Source organism: Taudactylus pleione, unplaced genomic scaffold (genome assembly GCF_031769625.1).
Source record: "Taudactylus pleione unplaced genomic scaffold, aTauple2 ptg000226l, whole genome shotgun sequence".
Taxonomy (NCBI): domain Eukaryota; kingdom Metazoa; phylum Chordata; class Amphibia; order Anura; family Myobatrachidae; genus Taudactylus; species Taudactylus pleione.
Genome location: NW_028284628.1, coordinates 1,669,537 through 1,692,651, shown reverse-complemented (window position 1 = coordinate 1,692,651; position 23,115 = coordinate 1,669,537). Strand labels below are relative to the sequence as shown.

At 45.9% G+C, this 23,115-nt stretch overlaps 1 long non-coding RNA gene and 1 pseudogene across 1 annotated transcript; one reads left to right on the top strand and one right to left on the bottom strand.

Annotated features, from left to right (window-relative positions):
• Window positions 1-333: 333 nt before the first annotated feature.
• On the bottom strand, window positions 334-21,580 carry LOC148517165 (uncharacterized). The gene is made up of 3 exons (XR_015879316.1): window positions 21,494-21,580; window positions 3,473-3,733; window positions 334-410 (listed from the first exon to the last, which is right to left on the bottom strand). It is a non-coding gene; the product is annotated as an uncharacterized LOC148517165 (long non-coding RNA).
• On the top strand, window positions 15,227-15,353 carry LOC148517166 (U2 spliceosomal RNA; annotated as a pseudogene).
• Window positions 21,581-23,115: the final 1,535 nt, after the last annotated feature.

Genomic DNA, 23,115 nt, shown 5'->3' with positions numbered 1-23,115 from the left:
GCTGATATAGAATGAATAAATGACTTATTACTCTTTTATCCAAGCACTTCTGAGTAGTGCTGGTTTTGTTTTAATTATCTATGAAGAAAGTTTGCTCCTTTTTTCAAATACCTGCATTTTGCACAATTGATTTTAATTGATGTTTTTAGTGAATTCACTGTATCAGGGGTAATTGTTTGTCTGCAAACAGACAGATGATAATCAATTAACATCTAAACATATCTTCTCTTGAATCGGGAGGTAAGGATGTGAATTCACTTAAATACTTACTAAAGCATACCTTAAAGCTGGGTGCACACTAGGTCGAATGGCTGACCCGCCAACCTGATGATTGGTAAGTGTATATACAGTACTGAGTACTGGAATCCCCACGGTAGGGATATTGACCGTATCCCAGTGTAACCTCACATCTAAAGATACACAAGGAGAACATAGAAAAAAACATTGGATGGAAAATAATATACAGAACTACTATCATATTTACTACCACACTGATGTATTATCTGCTCAGTGACATGTGGGAAGGAGCTGCACTCACACTCCTCCTCAGGGCCGTAGCTAGGGTAGTGCGGCCGGTGCCATCAAACGGCACCGCAGGTCAGGGGGCATTGTTTGGGCATGTAAAATTTCTGTTTATTATCATTCTCACTTGTAGCTTCCTCTTATTTCATACCCAGCATCTCCTGGCCTCCCCATCTCTTCCCTGGCCCTTCCCCATGAGGCCATTCACCTTTTTTGGGTGCATTATGTCCCTTTGAAAAATGAGGGGGGCGCCAATGCTCTTTCTAGCACAGGGCACCAAAAAGTCCAATTACGGCTCTGCTCCTCCTCCTCACCCAGGCAGCGCTCATGACACAGTCATACCAGCACTCATATGCAACCCTGAGCCTGGATTCACACAGAGACAGCAGGCCTGATGCCAGAGCTTACAGTGATATCACTGCACCCCCAAACAGACCTATACTACACAGCAGGGCCCCCAATTCAAAGCACGGCACAAAGAAGGGTGCCCAATTCATAGTAAGACAAACAGAAGGGCCTCAATTCATTTTATGCCACATATCAGGGCCCCCCATTCACGTTATGCCACACAGTAGTAGTGTCCCTTATAATAACACATTGGTGCAGTGATGTGCGGTCAGGTGAGGCAGGTTAGCAGAGCCTTTCCTGTCATACTTATGTAACAGGTATCCTCTTTCCTTTACTTGCTACAATAAACCTCTCTATATTTCTTTCCCTTTAGTGCCTCCACCCAAGTCTTGGATTTTCTTATGCTATACCTGGAGTCGACTTGGGAACAGCCCTGAATGGTAAGTATTGGTTTTGTGTCATGTTATACCTTAATTTCAGACTAGTAACCTACCAATGACAATTATAAATATGCAGCAGCAATTATTCACTTCATTTTAACATCTATGTTTATACTTATGGTGCATACACACGGCATACTTGCCAACAATCAGTTCCCTCCTTCCAGGAGGGAGCTGATTGTCGGCTAACAGTGGGGGGCGTGCACGGACATGATGTCACATTTGGGGGCGGAGCCATGGTTGGGGCCGCGTGATCGCAGACCCGCCCCCTCTTCTCTATGCCGTTATTTTCGGCATTGTGATGCACGGGGCAGGGCCACGATGATGCGATTCAGAGTGAATCGCGTCACCGCCCACCCCCTGCTGTGGGTTTTTTTAGCTTATTCTGGGGGGGAGGTCGGGAGGCTTGCCTGCCTTTCCGGGGGGCCGGGAGGCTCCCGGCCAAATCGGGAGAGTAGGCAAGCCTGGCACATGGTCAGATCTGTCAGATGAACGATTGAACGATTTTACAAATGATTTGAACGATTGAACATTTTCAGACAGTATTAAAATAAATTAAATCGACCAAATATGACTGCAAACACATCACATGTCAGATATCGTTATCTGACAAACGGGAGCGCGCATCGTTCATCATTGCAGGGACACATGTCAGATTTTCTTTCAGATATGAATGAGTGACCGATTTTTAAAATATCGTTATCGTTCAAATCTGAAGGAAAATCTGACCGTGTGTATGCACCATTAGTTACATAGTTTATTTTACTGCAACGCTCCGTTCTGCTGAAGATGAATTTGGTTAATTAACAATGCAGCAATCATAACATTTTCAGAATAACATTTACACATTTATCAGTTAAGCTGAGCATCAGATCATAATATTTCTCTATACAAATGACATACTAATACCAACCATTTTCTTTAAAGCTTTAAAGAGATTAATCCTCTCATACTCTGTTCTTAAATTCCCCTTATTAGTCAGTGTGAATGGCCCTGCTCGTTGGTGCAGGGTCGTAACTAGGGTGGTGCGACCAGTGCCATGGCACAAGGCACCGAAGGGCAGGGGGCTCTGTTTGGGCCTGTAAATTTTCTGTTTATTATCATTTTCACTTGTAGCTTTCTCCTCTTTTATCCCCAGCATCTCCTGGACTCCCTATCTCTTCCTTTGCCCTTCCCCATGACGCCATGGCCCTTTCTAGGGTGCGCATCTTATGTCTCTATTTGAAAAATTGGGAGGGGGGCGCCAATGCTCTCTCTGGCACAGGCACCAAAAACTCTAGTTATGGCTCTGCGTTGGCGCACATGCTAGTAGATTAATATGTATTTAAGATATAAAATCCAGGTTTATAGGGAATTCCTAAAATTAGCCGCTTCTCATCCAATTGGCTTTAGTAGTGATTTGAAACGGCCTGTAGAGTTATTCCTTATAATCTTCGGTGCATTGTTAGCAATTGTGACTGAATATAAATACAATAGGCAGGAGTCTATGGTGTCTGAGGGCCAGACTTATAATGCTGAGCTGGTGCTAGATGTTAGTATAACTAATTCCTCTATATATACATATCTGTTGTGTTATCCAATAGCTCCTACTATAATATTCTGAGGTATTGGTGGCCTGAAAGAATTTAGTATTGTGGTACCCCAAGTCTGGTAGTACCCCTTATGTGTGTACCAGTTGGGCTAAATGCCTTGTTAGTATAAATAGTTTGCTATGTCTATGCAGTACATTCCTGTTTGTTGTATATGTATAAAAGGGGTTCATAGAACTATGATGAGTAATGGAGGGAACGCAGAACTGATGTGTGTCTGCCTCGCTTTGGGCAGAGAGAGACCCCTGTGATCCCCGGGACTGTCGGTGGTGGTGGGGTGCAGGACAGGGGCTTCCCCCACTGGACTGGGAAGGGGAACCCCAGCTGTCCACGAGCTGGGAGCAGAGCTGTGACACGCGGGGCCGGCGGGAAGAAAGCCGGCACGCGCAAGTAACCTGGAGGAAGGTGATAAAAAGGCTCTGCCTGAAGTGACGGTTGAGGAGATCCTGAGGCACTAGTGACGGAGATGGGGCTATGTCGGAGCGCTGATTAGCGGGACCGCGGTGATCGGCAAGCTGACTACAGCGCCAAGTACGGAGGTGCTGGTGAGGAGTGCGGGACTTGTGCACTTACCGGAGAGTCCTGAGGGAGCCATCGTGAGGAGGAGATATAGCCTGTCAGGCGGTGACCGGCGGCCTGACACGGACCGTGCAGTCAGTGGCTCCAGCGGGAGGGGCAGAGACGGAGTTCCGGAGTGCTTCCCCGCCCTCCGGAGTGCAAGTGACAGCAACCAGTTAAGGCGGAGCCGGAGGCGGTGTCGGGGCGGGCTGGAAGCATTGGAGACAGCCCTCCTTAGCTTCCCACTGAGTCCGGAGGCAGAGGAGAAGGCTGACCCTGTGGAGAGGACAGGAGGAGCGCTGGTGAGTGACAGCCCCTCTCAGGGACTTGCAATACCCAATAAAGGTATTAAAAAGAGTGGAGGACAGAGTTACAAAAGGGCCCCAGATAGTACAGTCCTCAGGAAAGAACTGTAGTCTCATTGAAAGCACCATAACACAGTCTGCCTTACCCAGTCAGCTTTCAGGCTTCACAGACTATAGGGATTACCTAGAACTGTTGCTTTCCCCTCACTGGCTGTCAGCTATAATTTCAGTACTCCAGTTACTAATACTGCTCCCAACTTATTTCTATTGAACACCGCAAGTCAGTACCAGCACAGCCCTATTAAGGCGCAGCAAAAGTAATTCTCCACCTTAAGCTGTATTCTGCGAGGCTGCATTATTAATTTCCATATAACAGTAGCACTATAAACTGTGCACTAAGGACAGGGATTTGGAGAGTGAGTAACTACAGGAACAATAGTCCAGAACAGGATTATAACTTAATAACTTTATTGACAATATAAAGCAGGAAAGAATTACTGCCTCATTAAACCAACAGGCTTAGGAAGAAAGTCAATACAGTGCAGCCAGGATAGTGACAGAATTTATCCAAGTGATTAACACAAGATATCCGCACTTCTCAGGAGATTATAAATTTGTTGGAGAAACCAATGTGCACCATCGTTATTAATTAAGCTGGCCAGCCATCAGGGAACTGTAATGTGTTGAATGTTTAGTACTGCATGTTATTACTGTTATAGTATTCGAGTAACAATATATCTATTGCATATATTTTAATATTTGCTTAAAGTATTAAGTTAACCACTTTCATTTACAGTTAGTCAACTGTGAAGGTGTCTTCGTTCCAGTGTAATAAACCATTCTTTGGATACGTGTCTCTTATTGAAGTGAACTAATATGTATGTCTGTCACTTATGAAATGTATTGAGTTGTATCCTCTGTACCCTGTATTGAACTAACTCACTTGCTACTGTTTGGAACAACCATAGTACAGATATCCTTCAGTATCAATTGAATTAATCTATTGTAACAAGATTCATAGATCTGTTGTTACATTCCAAGGGAAATAATTGCTCCAAAGTGAGACATCTGATACCTCGGTAAGACACTACTAATATATTATTTTAGAGGGGTGTTACAGTAGAACTTTACTTTGCTTGTAGTCCTTAATCTGATGCACAGTAGAGCTGACTAGCCTCCTCCTAGAGGATGGGCCTCAGACCCTCTGGTTGGCTGACTCTCACGTTTCTCCTTCTCATATCTGAGTTATAGGCAGCACTCACTCTCCGGATCCTCCCCCCTAATATCTAGCTTCGGACACCTCAGCATCCCTCCTTCAATCAATTCCTGGTTTCCAGCTCTCCAACACCAGGCACAGCCTCCTCTCCCCAGGTAAGCAGCCGTCACCAAGCCCTGGGAGAACTGCTCACCCGCCAGCTCCAACTGTCCCTCCACAAACTGTTAATGGCACCCCTTCAGTGCCAGGGATACTGCAATAGTCCACAGTCCTTTCAATAAATGATCCCACTGTTAAGCTGGCCACAGACATAGCGATCTGCACACGATGAGCCGATGTGTACGATTTCTCTTGAAACTCTCCCCTGCAGCTCTGCACACATTCTCCACACGATCTGCACATGATCTGGTGTCCAATCTTCAAACGATCTCTCCTGCATCCAGACTTAAGGTGCCCACACACATAGCAATGTGCACACTATCCGACATCGTGTAGGATTTCCCTTGAACTCTCCCCCGGCAGCTCCCCGGCAATCCTACACACGATTTGGAGTAAAAAGCATCCAATCTGACTTAAGATCTATCTTGCATCTTAACTTTTTTTTTTCCATTGCATTGTGTCCCAGATTGGCAAATCTGCCCTACAGCACGGCAGATCTGAAGATGCAATGTGCGTCCTGCAGGGATGCGCATCGCATCGTGATCGTGAGTGGGGACTCACGATTTGGGCATATGTTAGAAGATTTGTCGTCACGATTCATCGAAATCGGCTAAATCGTGTAAAATATCGCTATGTGTGTGGGCAGCTTTTCACAGTGCATCGCGTCCTAGATTATCAGATCTTCCCTACTCTACGGCAGATCTGACAATGCGATCTGCGACCAGCGGGGATGCGCATCGCATCGTGATCGTGAGTGGGGACTCACGATTACCTCTCAATTTGGCCATATTTTACACGATCTGTTGTTCCAATGTGTCGGAATCGGACAGATCGGGTAAAATATCGCTATGTGTATGGCCAGCATTAAACTCCTGCATATACTGTACATTACATTACACTACAGTGGCACACTAAACATATTTACAAATTATACACAACTATAAATATACTATTTACATGCTTATAGGTGCCTATTTTAATATTGCAAGGTGTTACAGTACATTTAGGTATGTAGAAAATCTTAAAAATATCTTCTTTGTATTATTCTAATCATTTTTATAGTCAAAACTCTGGAGTAAAAAGTGTATGGCAGGTGAGGCACTGCCTCCCCTATCTACCTTTTCCGCACATACCAGATCAAAACACACCAAATTTCCAGCACTATATCCTGCTGCACCTTTGTATAATGCCCACACAAACCCTCATGTTTATATATGTATCTGTATATCTGGCTCTGATACTAGCCAATGCCTCCCCAGCCATTTACCTCACTGCACATCACTGCATTAGGGGAGATGTATTATAGCGGCATGAATCATGTCGCTATAGCTCTGAGGCGAAGCAGAAAGCAGTACCCACAACATGTATCATCTGCCGGAGTGAATGAAAACACCCCCCTCTGGTGATCCCAGCCAGAGCCCACAGCACATCAGCCTCATGCTGATGTGCTGTGTCTCCCCTTGCCGGGCAGCTCCATTGGGCATGCGTGGGATCTAGTAAGCATTGCGAGATCTCACTTGCAGCCCGGAGCCTAGAGCCGCCTCAGCCAGGGACAGTGCTGTCCCTACTGTGGTGGTGGGGAAACGACAGCTGCAGCTGTCAAAATAGTTAGCTGCAGCTGTCAAAATCAATAGCTGCAGCTGTCGGAAGGCTCAGTGCCACTGACCATTCATACATTGGGTGGCACATTGGTGCACTATCTTGTAGATAGCATTGCCGATAATGACGGGAGTGTATAGTACCCCTGTCATATAACACTCAACCCCACATTGATACGCGGTCTCACCCGTAATACATCTCACCCGTGACTGTGCTGTGCAGCTTGGAGATGGTTAGGACTTACTCCTATCTAGCAGTGATACTTATAAGCTCCTTTAAAAGCTCAAAGCCTTTTTAATCTTAAAGGATCAGCAAATTGGACTGATCTACAACTGAAATAATGAAAGTGAAAAAGGGTACTGTCTCAGCCATATGATAAAGGCCTGTTAACTAGTGTACACAGTTGAAATGCACTGCAGGGGTTAACACCAGTCATTCTTCAAGTGTGTGTACCACCTGCTGTTTTACCTTCAGTGTTGTTATCTCTCTCTATGGGCCTGATTCAGAGCCGCTCGTAAGCGGCCGCTCATTCGCTCTGAGCGATGTTCGCACAACTGCGCATGCGTATGGTTTGTAATGCGCATGCGTAAAACAGTCATTGCGATCGGAAATCGTGCGCTCGCAAAACAGCGAGGGGCAGCTAATTTGATTGACAGAATGTACCGTTTGTGGGTGGTAACAGGGGAAGGTGCTTGAAAACGGGGGTGTGGAGATCCGAACGCAGGCGTGCCTAACGGTCAAAATGGCGTTTAATGGGAGTGCATAATTATTAAAGGAGCATCATCGACCACGTCACTTGGTTGTCTTTTAGCCTGGACTGCTCGTAGTGATAGCGGTCAGAAAAACCTACCACAAGCACTGCGAGCAGTTCAGATGCCTTTCGATGTACACGATTAATCAAATAAATACCGGAGATGATGTGTGATGTGAACGGCAAAGGGGCGTCTTTACAAAATAGCGAGCGCATTTTTCATTCGCTCGCTCAGACATAGAGGCATCAACAAACCGCAAAGAGCGAGCCCTCAATTTAAATAGCCGGCCCCTTTTTTGGAACGACCGTCCGCAAATAGCGTCCGGGTCTGAATCAGGCCCAATGCTCAGATGGATGGAGGTGAAGGTTACTGCAGTCACCTCACCTGCTGTGCTCCCATCAGCAGCTGCTAATGTCTGCTTTGTGTGCAGGGCTGCATGGGGCTAAAGGAATTAGCTGTGGACAATGTCGGAATGGAACATGAAGGGCCCCCGGGACAATGTAGTGATATAGACCCCTACTTAGGGGTGTGGCCAGCCTTCAGAGGGGGGTGTGGCTAACCATTAGAGAGCATGGTCTGGGCTCCTTTAAAAATATTGATATAGTAAATACTGCTCGGTCATGCCTGATAATATACAAGATTAATAAGAGCAATGTATTGTAGAAAATACATAACTAAGAAACACAAAAGTGGTGCTATAAGTGTGACCATTAGAAATGTAGTTTTATAACAATGAGAATATTTATAATTAAAATAGACCTAAAAGAAACTAATAGAGCCGTGTGATTGTTTCTTTACTTATAAACAATTTTCCTATTTATTTTTCACATTCAAGATTGTAGATAATACACTAACAGAAAAAGAGAAAGAAATATCCATTGTGGTGCACTAAATGAATAATGATACATAAAACATAACTTTTATTAAGTTTATACACATAATATCAAAGAACTAAAAAGCAAAACATTTTAAAAGGGATTGTGTGTATGGTGTAAATGACTGTTTAAAAAGACGCATGTGCTCCTAATCCACCAAGTGTCCTGTTGTTTGTATCACATACAGGTTAGCATATATTTGTTGTCATATGATAGGGGTAGGGGGTCCCTCTCCCGAGGTAGGTGAACACCTCCTTACCTGTGGATGGAGCCCTCCCTTCTCTCTCACATCCACACCCCCAGGACCCATTATCTGGATTTTACCAAAACAGACTTTTCCTGGGGGTTAAAATACATATTACAGGAATCTGGGACATATATACATGCCATCCCTAACTTCTCCAGTGTTTCTATAACATATCCCCCCCCTTTGTTTCGACCTGTGAGCGGAACAATTGCAGCCCCCAAACAATGGACACGTGACAAAGCATTTGCATTGGCCAGCTGGCTTCCTGGCTTGTGTTCTACTGTGAACTTGAAATTTTGTAATGCCACGAACCACCTTGTTATTAAGCTGTGGATTTATTAAACATCTGCCAGTGGTGTAACCAAGATACTTTACTTCTTCCATCCCTTGGCAACATTTCTTTGAGTTTGCTGTCAATCCTGCCCTATAGATGGAGTACAACACTGCTTGTACTCTGGGCAAATGAGACTGCCAATCAGGACTATGAATGACTACATCACCCAGGCAAACAGCAGCATACCATCTATGGGGTCCTAGAATTCTGTCCATCTTCCTTTGGAAGGTAGCCGGTGCCCAAAGGGCAACATCTTGTATTGGAACAACCCTTCTGGCATCGGAAAAGCTGTCTTTTCTTTGGCATTCTCAGTTAACGGCACTTGCCAATACTCTTTGGTTAAGTCTAAAGTGGTTAAATACCTGGCTGTTCCTAGCCTTCCAATAGCTCATCCACCCTTGGCATTGGGTAGGCATCGAACTTTGACACACTGTTCAATTTTCGGAAATCGTTGCCGAAACGTACACTCCCGTCAGGCTTTGGAATAAGCACAATGGGACTTGACACTCACTATGCGATTTTTCAATTACACCCAGTTCCAACATGTTTTTAACTTCTTTAGACACTGATTCTCTTTGGGCTTCTGGTAACCTAGTGGGCTTTAGGTTAATCTTAACCCCTGGGTCAGTGATTATGTCATGTTTAATGACTGCGGTTTTGCCCGGTACATCTGAGAACAAAACCCTATTTCTGATAAGAAATTCCTTAACTTCCTGCTGTTGATCGGTAGACAGGGTTTTAGCTATTGTCACTTCAGGAACCAAAGGCCCTAAGTTTACTGGAGGGGCCGGGACGTCTGACAGAGCTGCTCTATCCTTCCAAGGTTTGATAAGATTTACATGGTATAACTGTTCTGGCTTTCTTTTCCTAGGCTCAATGACAGTTTTATAGGGACTGAACTACCCCTCCCATGTCTCTTTGGCAATGTCAAGTAATCCCCTTGGATGTCTCCCGTACTAAAATTCCTGGCATACAGCCATGTGAGGATATGACAATGGACTATCAGGGTCTATGGATTTATCATCAATCACTTTTACATTTTCCCCAGCTTTTACCAGAGTATGGTCATTTAACTGCTCCACTGCCAAGATCTCTTTTCTGACCTCAAGATCAGACAGACGATCAACTGGCTTAACAATACTTCCCATCTCAGTATTCTCTGATTCACCAATCACGCTAGAAAAAAGGGAGTTTCTCAGACTCGGAAGAAACTTCCCCTGCTACTGCATCAGCAGCCTTCTCAAATGGGTCGTGGTTATTTACTTCGGTAAAAAGTCAGCTTTCCCACAACTTCCAGAAGTGAGCAAAGTCTCTCCCCAACATTATATCATACCTCTAGCCATGCACCAAACCCACAGAGACTATAGCGGAACCACACTGTGTTTCTATGTTCACTTCCGCAGTAACATAATACCGAGTATCCCCATGTATGCAGATCACACCAACAGCTGGTGAACCCCTTGTGCTTTAAGGGGTTCACCAGTTCAGCTTTCATAAGTGTAACCAGGCTGCCAGAATCTAATAGAGCCGCTACTTGATTGCCTTCTACAGTAACCTTACACATTTTCTTATCTGTCTCAGCCTGTCATTCAGCAGTACAGGCAGGCTGTGCAAAGAAAGACATTCTGCGATGGACATAAGCAGTATCACATTGCTTAGGTTCAGAGGTGAGTGGACAATTAGCATCAATATAGCCCAATTCACTACATTGAAAACATTGTATCATATTATTGTCAAGTCTATTATGGGGTAAGAAGCTTCCTGGCCTGGCTGGCCTATCCTCAGGTTCCAAACCCACAGTCTTAAGTTTATTCCACCGCCCAGCACCCTTCTCCCATGGAACAGTATTACCAGTAGTCACGGAAGATCGCCGTTGCGGAATCGGGGCCCGGTGGGAAACACTCAACAGTTCCTCAGCTGCCACATACCTCTCCACCAGTTCGACTAACTGGTCTGCGGACTTAGGGTCTGCATGGCTCACCCACTTGCGCAGAGATGCAGGTAGCGATCACAGATACCGGTCCATCACGAGTCTTTCCATGATCTGCGGTCCTGTAAGAATCTTGGGCTGTAGCCATTTTGTGGTTAGATGGACGAGGTCATGCATCTGTGAGCATGGAGGCTTTTCCATTTGGAACTCCCAGCGGTGGACTTGTTGGGCCCGAACAAATGAGGTGACTGCCAAGAGAGTTAGGATCTCCTGCTTTAGCTTTGCATAGTCCTTGGCATCAGCCAGGCACAAATCATAGTAGGCCTTTTGTGGTTCCACTGTTCCTTGGGCCAACCCTCCCTTTCTGTGGTTCTCTCAAAGGCCGTAAGATACGCTTCCACATAATCACTCTCAGTCATCTTTTGCAGAAAGTGACTGGCCCGTATGAAGCGAGTGTTGTTTGGAAGTCCAGCGGAAGCATCTCCAGACCAGACTACTAGCTGTTGTACCACGTCTTTTAAGGCCTGGCGGGTTTCCTCTATGGCAACTTGCTGAGTCCTGTTTGTTTCTTGCTGAGCTTTAATAGCTTCTTGCAGAGTTTTGTTAGATTGGAGCAAAGCCTTAACAATGATCTCCATGTTGTCTTTAGGTGTAGGTTTGTAGCAAATCTGGCTTCTCTAAGCATCTGTCGATGCCACCTTCATGGACTTCACAGAACACGAGTTGATATCAAACACAACAAATTGGTGTCTGTCACTTTAAACTTTAAATGTAGAACTTTTCTTCTTGCTGCAATTTCCAGTGTGCATTGCCCACATTCTCCACCAATTGTGATATTATTGGGGTAGGGGGTCCCTCTCCTGAGGTAGGTGGACACCTCCTTACACACAGCAGCCAGGAAACAGCACTCCAGTTGTGGATTTTCGTGCAAGCTGGTCGGCACCAGTTTTTATTGTGCAACTCCAATAGTCAAATAAACCAAACATAACATAAACCCTAGCCCGGCTGGGCACGGACTAGACAGGTCATTTCCTCTCTACAAGTGGCAAGGCCTACTGCCTCACCACAAACACAGCACTTTCAAAAGGTCCCAGTGTCTCTGAACAAAACTTCAGTGTCTGTTCTCCCCATGGTGTGTGAGACACTGCATCTAAACTCTTACACAGCTATATTGAGCCACTTCCAGGTGTACTCTCAGGCTGAAAGGCCTAACACCTGAAACGGCCCTGTGGATGGAGCCCTCACTTCTCTCTCACATCCACACCCCCAGGACCCATTCCCGGGTTTTACCAAAAGCCGACCCTCAAATCTGTTTGTAAAACAGACTTTTGCTGGGGGTTAAAATACATATTAGAGGAATCTGGGACACATATACACGCCATCCCTAACTTCTCCAGTGTTTCTATCACACTGTATATATTGATATATATAGTATCACATAAATATTAACCTCATATGAAGATGGTATGTAGTCTAGATGCTAAAGTCAGTGTGCAACAGTTTTACATATGCTATATCATATATTGCAGCATATAGGGAATACTATTCCACTTGTTCAGAAGAAGAAGGGAGAACAGTTCTCCTAATTGTGATCTTATGCTGATTAGTTTTCACCTTATTTTATCATAAGCAGTTCACTTTTTATTATATGTCTCAACATGTGACAAGTGAATTTCTGTTAATTTTTTTTTTTTATTAAGCCCGAGGTGCAATGGCTTCAAACACCCAGTGCAAAACAGTGCAAAACTGAGCTGGGGCATAGGCAGGACCCTCTCCAAAAGGAGAAGGACCCCGTTACTCCCCATCTCCTCAGAGCCAAAAGGTCAACTGAGAAAAATTGGATCTCCCCTTGCCGAAGCTTGGGGAGACCCCTTGAGTCCCCGACCCCCGGAGCCAAAAGGCCCCTTAGGGGGCAAGGGTCTTCAGACTTCCCTCCGCCTCATGGCTTAGGGTCACCCCTTTCTCCCCAGGGTTGGCCAAAGCTTCCCCCTGGGGAACGAACAAAAACCTTCAGCCCTTCCCAAAAGGAGAGGGCCATGGCTACAAGGGGAGAGGGTGGCCCATAAGGGTCTCACCCAAACCCCATCAATCACGTGACACAACACACAAATAACATAAAAATGTGTGGTGAAAGTGCAAAAAGGTGCAAACACACATGTAAAATAAATAAATGAATAAATAAGACCCCAGCCTTGCAGGCCGCGGGAAAAATAAAAATTATCCTTGCCCTAGCCAGAAGGCCGGGGCAAAGGAAAGGTGCAGACAGAAGTAGGTGAAGTGCAAGTGTAACAATACTGACTTTGAACCTCTATACACCCCTGCCTATACCTTCTAATATCCTTCCTATAAACCTCTAACGATGACGCTATTTTGCGTACGCAGTCATACAGTAAATAAAGACTCCAGACCTTGAACCTGTGGTTCCAGAGCACAAAGTATTATTCAAGTAAAAGTACAGTCAGTTACATGCTATGATCTAAGTACAATTTAGCGCAAAGAAATTATATAGACCCAAGTACAGTTATACATACGCAAGCGCTCTGGACCAGATCCCGGCATCAGCAAGATAACCTCCGTCAATCAGCAAAAAGACTAGCAACCCAGGGTCAGAGCACACATATTTATACCCCCCCAGAAATAGACAACACAATAGAGGAGTTTGTTGCTGATCCCATTGGTTCCCAGTGCGGGTGCATTTGTTACAGGGCATTTAACAGGTTGGTTCAAATGGACACAGAACAGCCTCTAACAGCTTGTTGCCTCCTCTATTTCCCCTGCATGCAAATCTAGGCTGTTGGTTTCACAAAAATACATTTTGGTTCTTTATGTCTTTACGGTCCATAAGTTGCGAACGCATGTTCCGATCTTCACTCCTTTGATACCGGAAAGCTGTGGATAAAGTGCGGATCAGTATAATATCAAACACGGCTTACTTATCATGTATTAAACCTTAGATACCAAAATTGTCTTTATTTCACAACATTTGTAATAAATTAATAAAACTTGGATCTTTTACTTTATAGCTATGGAACCTTTTGTGTAAGTGTGCATGGGATATGGGAAAATATGCTAGTTAGGTTTATCTGATTTGGGGCAGATGTGCGTTCGCATGCAGGTTATTGTGCATTCGCTACTGAGCATCATGTGAGCAGCGCAACTGTGCATAATGTGCAGTGTTTATGCATGAGATTCTATCTATGATGGAGTTAACATATATATATATTAGGGATGTGCAGGCTCGGATAGGTTCGAGTTTGCACGTGGAGTTCGGATTTTTCCCTCCAAAAAAACGGAACTCAGAAAGAGGCAAAACGTCATCTTACATGGACGAACATCATCATTCCTGGACAAAAGTCCAGGAATGATGATGTTCGTCCATGTAAGATGACGTTTTGCCTCTTTCTGAGTTCCGTTTTTTTGGAGGGAAAAATCCGAACTCCACGTGCAAACTCGAACCTATCCGAGCCTGCACATCCCTAATATATATATATATATATATATATATATATATATATATATACACACACACACACACACACACATATACATCATACACATACACATCTCATTCCTTACTTACAGTTTCAAACTGCAATGCAAATGTGTTACCCCCAGCTGTGAAGCTGGGGCCATTCTGTCTGGGGGTGGGAGTAAAACCTTTTTAGGATTCAGACAAATTCAATTGTGTAGATCAATGCCTGGGTTATATTACAATTACAACTATACTTGTCTATATACAGGGATTCCCAATTTGTATGTAAAACACTCACAGTATTCAGGTGTATTGTCTATTCTATTTACTTTTCTCAAGAGGCTATTTTTCTAGTTGTTTTTGGTAGATTATCAAAAACATTGCCATCTGTACTTAGCTCGTGAGTTGTAACTTAAAATGGCGCTGGTCGCAAAATGGCGTCTTGCAGATTCTTATTTTTAAGATGGAGTCTAGCTGCCATTCGCAAGATGGCGTCGCACGCGCTAATTTTTACGCTGATTCCGTCTCAGCCACTAATCCAGCTTCGACACCCCGGACATGCACTTGAGCACATAGGGATTTGTGAATTAAGCAGAACAGTGGGAACAGAGATACCTCTTATTTGCATAGTTTATTACCCAGCAATACCCACACCTGTAATAACGGGAGGATGTATGGTCTATTATGCATGTAATTAGGTTACAGCTTATTGTGGGGAATCACAATTAGATCAGAAACTGTAGAAATGTAGCTCAATGGAGTGTCAAGGACATAAGAATTTGTCACTGTGAGAGCAGCAGTAATAGAGAAGAACCACACAGTGAATACGCTATGACATTTCCTGGTTTAAAATAGAAGTAAGGAACTTCATATCTGTATTATCGCTTCTCAGCCTTTTGGCTAAGATCAAGTGTAGTATCTGTTCTTGGGAAACATGGGGTGGAGTTCCTGTTCTGCCTCCAGAGGTTTAGATGTCGCCTCTGGGGGAGAATGGGGAAAAACCCTGTGGAGTACTGTGCTGGGGGAGGACTGACTCCTGGTAGAGAGTGGAGAAACACTCGGCGCTAGTATCTGCTGTCCTAAATGGGAGTGAAGGAGGCCCCTGCGTTGGAGCGGAGAATGGCCGGGGCGTAGTACCCACTCTCTTAAGGGTGGTTGGTCCAGTACCCTGGCAGGGAACGGAGAAACACTTGGTCTTGCAAGGGCTGGGAGCAGCCTGAAGCCCGAGGTGCCTGTGTCCCTGGTATGGCAGAGCCAGGGGTGCCTGAAAATGCACGGGTATTGGTCACACCCATTGCACTAGTACGGCACTTTGCACTTGTCGAAGCTGGATAATTGGCTGAGACAAGATCAGCTTAAAATTAGATCGCAACGACGCCATCTTGCGACTGGCCGCAAGACGCCATCTTGAAAATGAGGTCGCAAGACGCCACTTTGCGAATGGCCGTCCAGCACCATTTTAGCTAAACTCACACTTAAGTACATATGGCGATGTTACTATTAGCATCATGCGATTGCATCTTTCACCATTTCTCATACACACATAAATACGCACAATTGCGCTGTCAACTAGTCGCACATTAGCGAATGCATAAGACCATGTATGAAAATGCTGTTTATTAGCCTCATGTGCACGCATCTTCCCCAAGTTAACTAGCGTCTTTCTATCAAACCCCACATACTTACACATTACATATTTACATAGAAGGTTCCATAAGCTTTAAAATATAAGATTCAAGTTTGGTCATTTATTATAATTACTGTGAAATAAAGGTTATTTAGTAGCTCAGGTTTAATACAGGATAAGTATGCCGTGCTTGGTATTATACTGATCTGCACCCTCTCCACAGCTTTCCGGTATCGTCGGTGGGAAGATCGCAACATGCACTCACAACTTATGGGTCACAGAAACTTCAAGCACCGAAATGTACAGTATATGACCAACTGTTAGGATTTGCATGAGGCGGGAAACAGAGGCAACCAGCTGTCGGAGGCTGGATTGTGTCTATTTGAATCAACCTGTTAAATGCTCTGTAACAGATGCATCCCCCTTGGGAACCAATGGCATCAGCAACAAGCCTCTTTATTGTGTTGTCTATTTCTGGGGGGGTATAAATATGTGTGCTCTGACCCTGGGACTCGGAGTGGACAGCAGCGGTAACGTCAGGAGAGGGGATTCAGGTAAGTTGTGTTTTTTTTGTGTGTGTGCAAGGGGCACTGACACTGCATAGGTGGGGCGCTACAGGGGGCCCTGTATAGGGGGGCTGCTACTGGGAGCACTGTATGGGGGACCGCTACTGGGGCACTGTATAGGGAGGCGCTACTAGGGGCAATGAATAGGGGGGACTACTGGGGGCAATTCATCGGGGGGACTACTATTAGGGACACTGTATATGGGGGACTACTATTGGGGGCGCTGCATAAGGGGGGCTACTACTAGGGGCAATGCATAGGGGGGACTACTACTAGGGGCACTGCATAGGGGTGACTACTACTGGGGGGGACTACTACTGGGGGCAATGCATAGGGGGGGCACTGTATAAGGGGCACTTCTGGGGACACTGCATAGCAGGACCACTACTGGGGGCACTGTATATGGGGCACTGTATATGGGGCGCTGCATAGGGGGATCACTAGTGGGGGCACTGCATAGGGGAGCCCAAGGCATATTCTTGTACCTGGGCCCACCACTCTCTAGTTCCGCCACTGAATTGACCAATGGGACTGGCTTCTGTCATGTACCTGAGGAATTCTGAGGGATGTTATTGTATTTTAGCAAATAATTTGACCATGGTTTCATCACACGAGCATTGTTATTATTCTTCATTGTACAGTATATAAAGCACTAACATACATTGAGGGAATCATAGATGAAACAGAGGGTAAGGATGACCAATGAGCTTACACACCCAGGACCGCCGAGACTTTGGGTGGGCCCGTGTGCTGGTGGGCGTGACATCTGGAGGGGATGTGGCACTGGGCTCTATTTATTAACATTATTTTGACTAAAATAAAGTGAAAAGGGGTGTTTTCACACCCTTTTCAAATTATTTTAGTATCACCTATAGTTATTACAGGGCAATTGGAGAAGAATTCGTAAAATTCTACTCCAACCCCTAAGTATCACTTATTTTTAGTAAGCAGATCACATTTCCCATAATTGTATTGGGATATGTGATCCGACCAGAGTTACTAAAAATAAAATGTGAAAAAAATACCTAGGGAGGCCCTGTGATAATAACGCCACCCGGAGGTGGCGTTATCTAGCGTCTCCCCCGGTTACCGGACTCCTGCTCCGCTCTAACGGGGAGAGCAGAGCCGGGAGTCAGTTCCAGTAATTAGCTGTGTGGTCTAAACAGACCGCAAGCTGATTACTGTTAAAAAAAAAAAGTAAAAAAAAAATTAACTTACCTGACTGTGACAGGTGATCGGGGCTTTCGGTGATGTCCTCCCTCCGGTCAGCTGGACTCCCATAGTGCACTGCAGCCCAGTCATCAGGTGATCGGGTCCCAGTGCAGTATGGGATATCACCTGACCGGAGGCCCAGATCATGCAGGTAAGTGTAATTAAGGGAAGGGGGGATCTTGGGGGATCTGCAGTCGCGGGGGCGGGGCTTAGTGCCGGGGGGGTAGCAGCGGGGGTCGGTCGGCGCACGCGCGGGCACTTTGTCACAGTATTTTTTCCGAAAATACCGTGACTAGTGTGCGGATGGGATTCGCAGGGATAGAGCTTTTTCACAAGCTGTGTCCCTGCAAGGGATTTGTAGTAAATCCCTGTGATATTGCACTACAATCTGCATTCAATATGCGGATTGTAGTAAATAGAGCCCTATGTATCTTTGTTAAATACATAACTTTGGGGGATATGATCGCTGCATTGCAGGGGAACGTGGCTACGTCTCCCCTGCACTCCCGGGCCCCTACAGAGGCCCAGATAATCTGCACCCACTTTCTACCCCCTCTCGGTGACTCTGTTTAAAACCAGGCCCACTGGAATTTATAGTCCCTATCACACAAACACATATGCACAGAGTTGATTGATCTACCAGTGTGAGTGTCTGTTTTTGTATTGTGGAAGGAACTCCATGGGGAAAATATACAAATGCCACACTAATAAGACATTGAACAGAATAGAAGATGGACAAAAAAGTAAAGCTGCTGCTTAAAAGGACTGCCAACCCTTGGGGTGAAAAATCCAAATGAAAAAAGTTAAAAGTAGCACTGCTACAAGAACTAACCACAAATGATCAGCCTCAGCTTAACATAAAAGGAATATATTAATAAAAATACAGTATAGTATGCTTAAATTTGACATATTTCATAAAAACTTACTGGCACCAGAAAACAAGTAAATCATGTATAAAGGAAATTCCAATGCACCAAGTAGGTAATCTGATGGACTGCTAGAGTGTGCAATGTTACATAGTCACTGGTGTGAGCCTCGTAACAATAGGGGTGATTCAGCAGAGGAAGGATCTGTTAACACAGCTGCTAACATGGTAGCAGCAGCGATAGCACTAATATGGTAATGCAGCAGGAGGCATCATGCATCCTGCATGCATTACTGATCCAAGCTGCGTCCTTGGACACAGCATCAAATCATCTAAGATCCCATCGGCTGGCTGAGTGACCATGGGGTCATGCAAGCCGGCCACCACAGATGAGTGAAAGAGGCCAGGAAATCTCCGTCAGCCAACAGAGATCAAGGCGTCTCCACTCTCTCCAATGGCAGCGACGTCCTCCATTTTGGGAAATGGAGGGTATTGCTGCCCCCTCCCCACCCAGAAACGGCAACAGACTGTCATTCACTAACAGTCTGCTGCTAGACTGCATGCGACATTACAGACCATACTTGCCAACTCTCCCTCATTGTCAGGGAGACTCCCTGAAATGGTAGCAATCTCCCTGTCTCCCTGAAGAGTCTAGCAATCTTCCTCATTTCACCTTACCCCCATTATGACACTGTTATATAAAAGAAAAAACAGAGATATATACATTCAAATGGGATCATTACTAAAATTTCCCTGCATTGGTTATAAGGCACAATGATCCCTATGGTTACATGTATTTTCTGAGACATATCAGTGTGTTTTCATCAACAAATAGATCTTACTAACTGCTTTGGGGCTCATTTACATTTCAAGTCAGTATTATGACACGCCCCTCAGATGTAGCAGTAAACGCCTATCACATGTATGACACGCCCCTCAGATGTAGCTGTACACGCCCACTTTACCGCCGCGCTGATAGGTGCTGCTTTCACAATCTCCCTGAAATGCTTTTTCAAACGTAGGCAAGTATGTTACAGACCCGTACTGCACATGCACAGTACAGGTCCAGCACACGCGCAGATTCATGACCATCGGGAAAACAAATTGCGCAGTCTGATGTTGGGCACACGAGATGAGCAATACCCTCTGAACTATCAAGCTAAGATGAGATGGTGCCAGTTCAAACTGGGTAAGTATTAAATGAAATTGCAGCACTTACCAAACTGTATGCTGTACGTCTGGCTGCAGCGCTTGGAACTCAGTTGATTCCAAACATAGTGAACCGTGTGAGGCACAGCTTGCTTGAAAGGTGTGTACCTGAAAGCCTCCTCTATAGTTCACTGGCCACTATTGCCTTCATTATTGCTGCTTCCAGTGTTAGCTGATTCCACTTCAAGTCCTGTGACTAAAGGTGTTCCAGGAGCTGGTTCAGGACGTTCACTACAGCTGACTGATCACCTTTCATACATCTTTCAAGCAAGCTGTGCATAACAGAAACCAGCACTTTAGGTATGTAGCCTGTCAGCATTACATACACCTTTAAGCAAGCTGTGCCTCACATGGTTCAGTAAGTTTGGAATTTGCTGAGTCCCACAGTGCCGCAGCACGTACAGCACAGTTTGGTAAGTGCTGCGATTTCATTTACAACTTACACAGTGGAAGTGGCATCATCCCATCTCAACTTGATAGTTCAGCAGGTATTCTTGCCCCTCTTGTGCACCCAATATCAGACTGGGCAGTTTGTTTTCAGCTTACAATCTCCAGCTGGGACCCTTCAGATCACTTATATGCTATATGCAGTGCAATGCCTACAGCTTATTACAACATAAGCAAATCGCTCATGGACTGCGTTTTGTTATATGCAATAGAAAGATTGTATAAGTGTAATATCACAGAGATTTATCAGGCAGGTGAATTGCAAATCTAATGTGATTATGGGGGTTTATGTACTAAACTTGCCATTTTCCCAGTGAAATAGCAACAATTCCTGCTTCTCCTGCATACCACAGCGATGAATGAGGCGTCTTCCACAAATGTTACTATTACTGCTCCTGCCATAGAGGGTGAATGGAAAGTCACCCACTCAGCGGTGAGAGCAAAGGCAGGTAGCGCATCCCTGAAGGGTTACTGCACATGTGTTAACTCTGATGATGTAAGTGAAGGGGTCCCAGCTTTACTCCCTGCTTCCTGCTCTTGCTCCTGTTTATCTTTCTCCATGTTTTACTATTCTCATTTACACTGTGGATTCATTTTGAGGCCGGGATGTACTAAGGTTGCGGCGACCATTCCGCCAGTCACCGCAACCTTACTAATTGCATATGTACTAACATATGCGATTAGTATCGCAAAGGACAGCTCTTGCGATAAGAGCTGCCCTTTGCGAATTAGCCGACGCCGGGTGACGGGGTCTCCGTGGAACCCCGTCCCCTCCGAGCCCCGGGAGCTTCCTGCTGGTCACATGTCCGGAGGACCCAGGAGGAGCGCGGGCCGGCGACCATGGTTAGCAGGTGAGTGGGGGCTAGCGCTGGACGATGGCGAAACATCGGGAGCAGGGTGCAGTAAAAAGCCCATAGGTTTCTATAGAGTAACGCCAGGTTTTTCTGGCATTACCCTCTGCACCGATAAAAATGCGGCCGGGCCTTAGTACGGAACATATGGAAATGCGGTAAAACCCCAGAAAACGTTTTTTTTGCCGCATTTTTCCTTTAGTACATCCCGGCCTAACTGTTGGGGTCATCTTGGGACAGCTGGCCCCCTCCAGGTCCCCGACACCTGTAGCCACCACTACATGATCCCCTGCAGCCACCTCCTGGTGTATCCCCTCTGCCTTCTCCCCTTCCTCCCTCTGTCACTCTCATCTCTTCATTCCTCCTTTACCTGCTTTTCACCAGCACAGCCGGCTTCTGTGGGGCTAGAGAGGTTGCTGTCGGAGCAACAGCAGCTGTCTGTGCCTGTGTGGAGTGGGGCTGGGTGACAAATGAACCTCGTTCATCTTTTCAGAAGTGCAGGTCAGACCGTAATCCTTCTGCAACATATCAGTATCAAGAGACAGTCTGCAAACTTTTTGTTACATTATAAGTGTTTTCCAATATTGTTAAAGTCACTTGTATTTTGGCAAGTAGTTTGTAGACTGTCCCTTGATCCCTGCTTGAGTGAGACCAGCAGATGGAGACCTGACCACAGCTCTATACTGCAGGGAGGGTAGAAGCCGGCGCTGGAGAAATTAAGAAACGGTGAGTCACCACATAGGGCCGTATTCAATTTGAGGCGAAAAGTCAGTTTCCGCATGTTTTTGGTGGAAACTTTTCGCCGATGATGTCATTTTCGCCTGTTTGGCTTTTCCCCCCGTATTCAATTTGAAAGACTTTGCGCCTAGGAGGAAAGTCAATGCAATGTAATAGGCGGAAAAGTTTTGCCTATGAATGGGAGGCGGAAAAATGTGCAGAATTGGGGGTTTGGGGTGCAGCGTTGCGGGAACCCCCCTGCAGCCTTCAGACAGTCCCCCAAAGGTAAACTGCGTCAACATTTTTTTAAAAAACACTTAAAGACACCACAAAAAAATTACTTTGAAAAAGGGGGCGAAAAAAAAAAGTTGGGGTCTCGCACCAAAGGGGGCGTGCTGTCGATGTTGAGTGACAGCACGCCCCCTTTGGTGGGTGTGCCGGGGGCGTGGCTGCCAGACGGAGGCGAACCCATGGCAACGCCTACCGTCTGGGTCCGGCCCCACTAACATCACTAGTGATGTCAGTGGGAGTGATTTTGGCTCTGATAGAGCCAAAATCACTCCAGGGCTTGCGGCAGCGAGACCTTACCGCAGGGTCTCGTCGCAAGCCCGATGGTCGCGATGGTCTTGACCATCGCGACCATCATCATGGACGCTCACTATAGCTGTGGGTGGTAACCCACAACTATGCGATCGTCCAAGAGGCCGCTCCAAATTGAGGTAGGAGGGCCCTGATTCAGAGCGAGCGCTCTGGTCAGAGCAACCGGCTCTGAATCAGGCCCTCTGACCACCGGAATCCCGAGCACCAGCATCCCGTATCCAACACATTTCGAGGCTCATATTTGTGACTATCTAACATTGCACATTCTGGGCCTGATTCAGACCTGGTTGCGAGCGCTGTGCGCTCACAACTGGGCCGATGTTTGCCCACTGGGCATGCGCACGACGGACCCGGCTCCGTTGTGCGCATGCGCGAGACCCGGCTAGCGACGGGCGCACCGTCGCTCCGGGTCTCACACCAAAGGGGGCGAGCTGTCGATGGTGATTGACAGCTCACCCCATTTGAGAGGCATGGCCGGGGGGTGGCTTCACAAATGTAGGCGTTCCCAAGCGAACGCCTACTGTTTGTGGGTGACCCCACTGACATCACCAGTGATGTCGGTGGGAGAGCTTCCGGCTCTATTAGAGCCAGAAGGTCTCTGGGGCTTGAGGCCACGAGACCCTACCACAAGGGTCTCGTCACAAGCTCGATGGTCGCGATGGTCTAGACCATCGC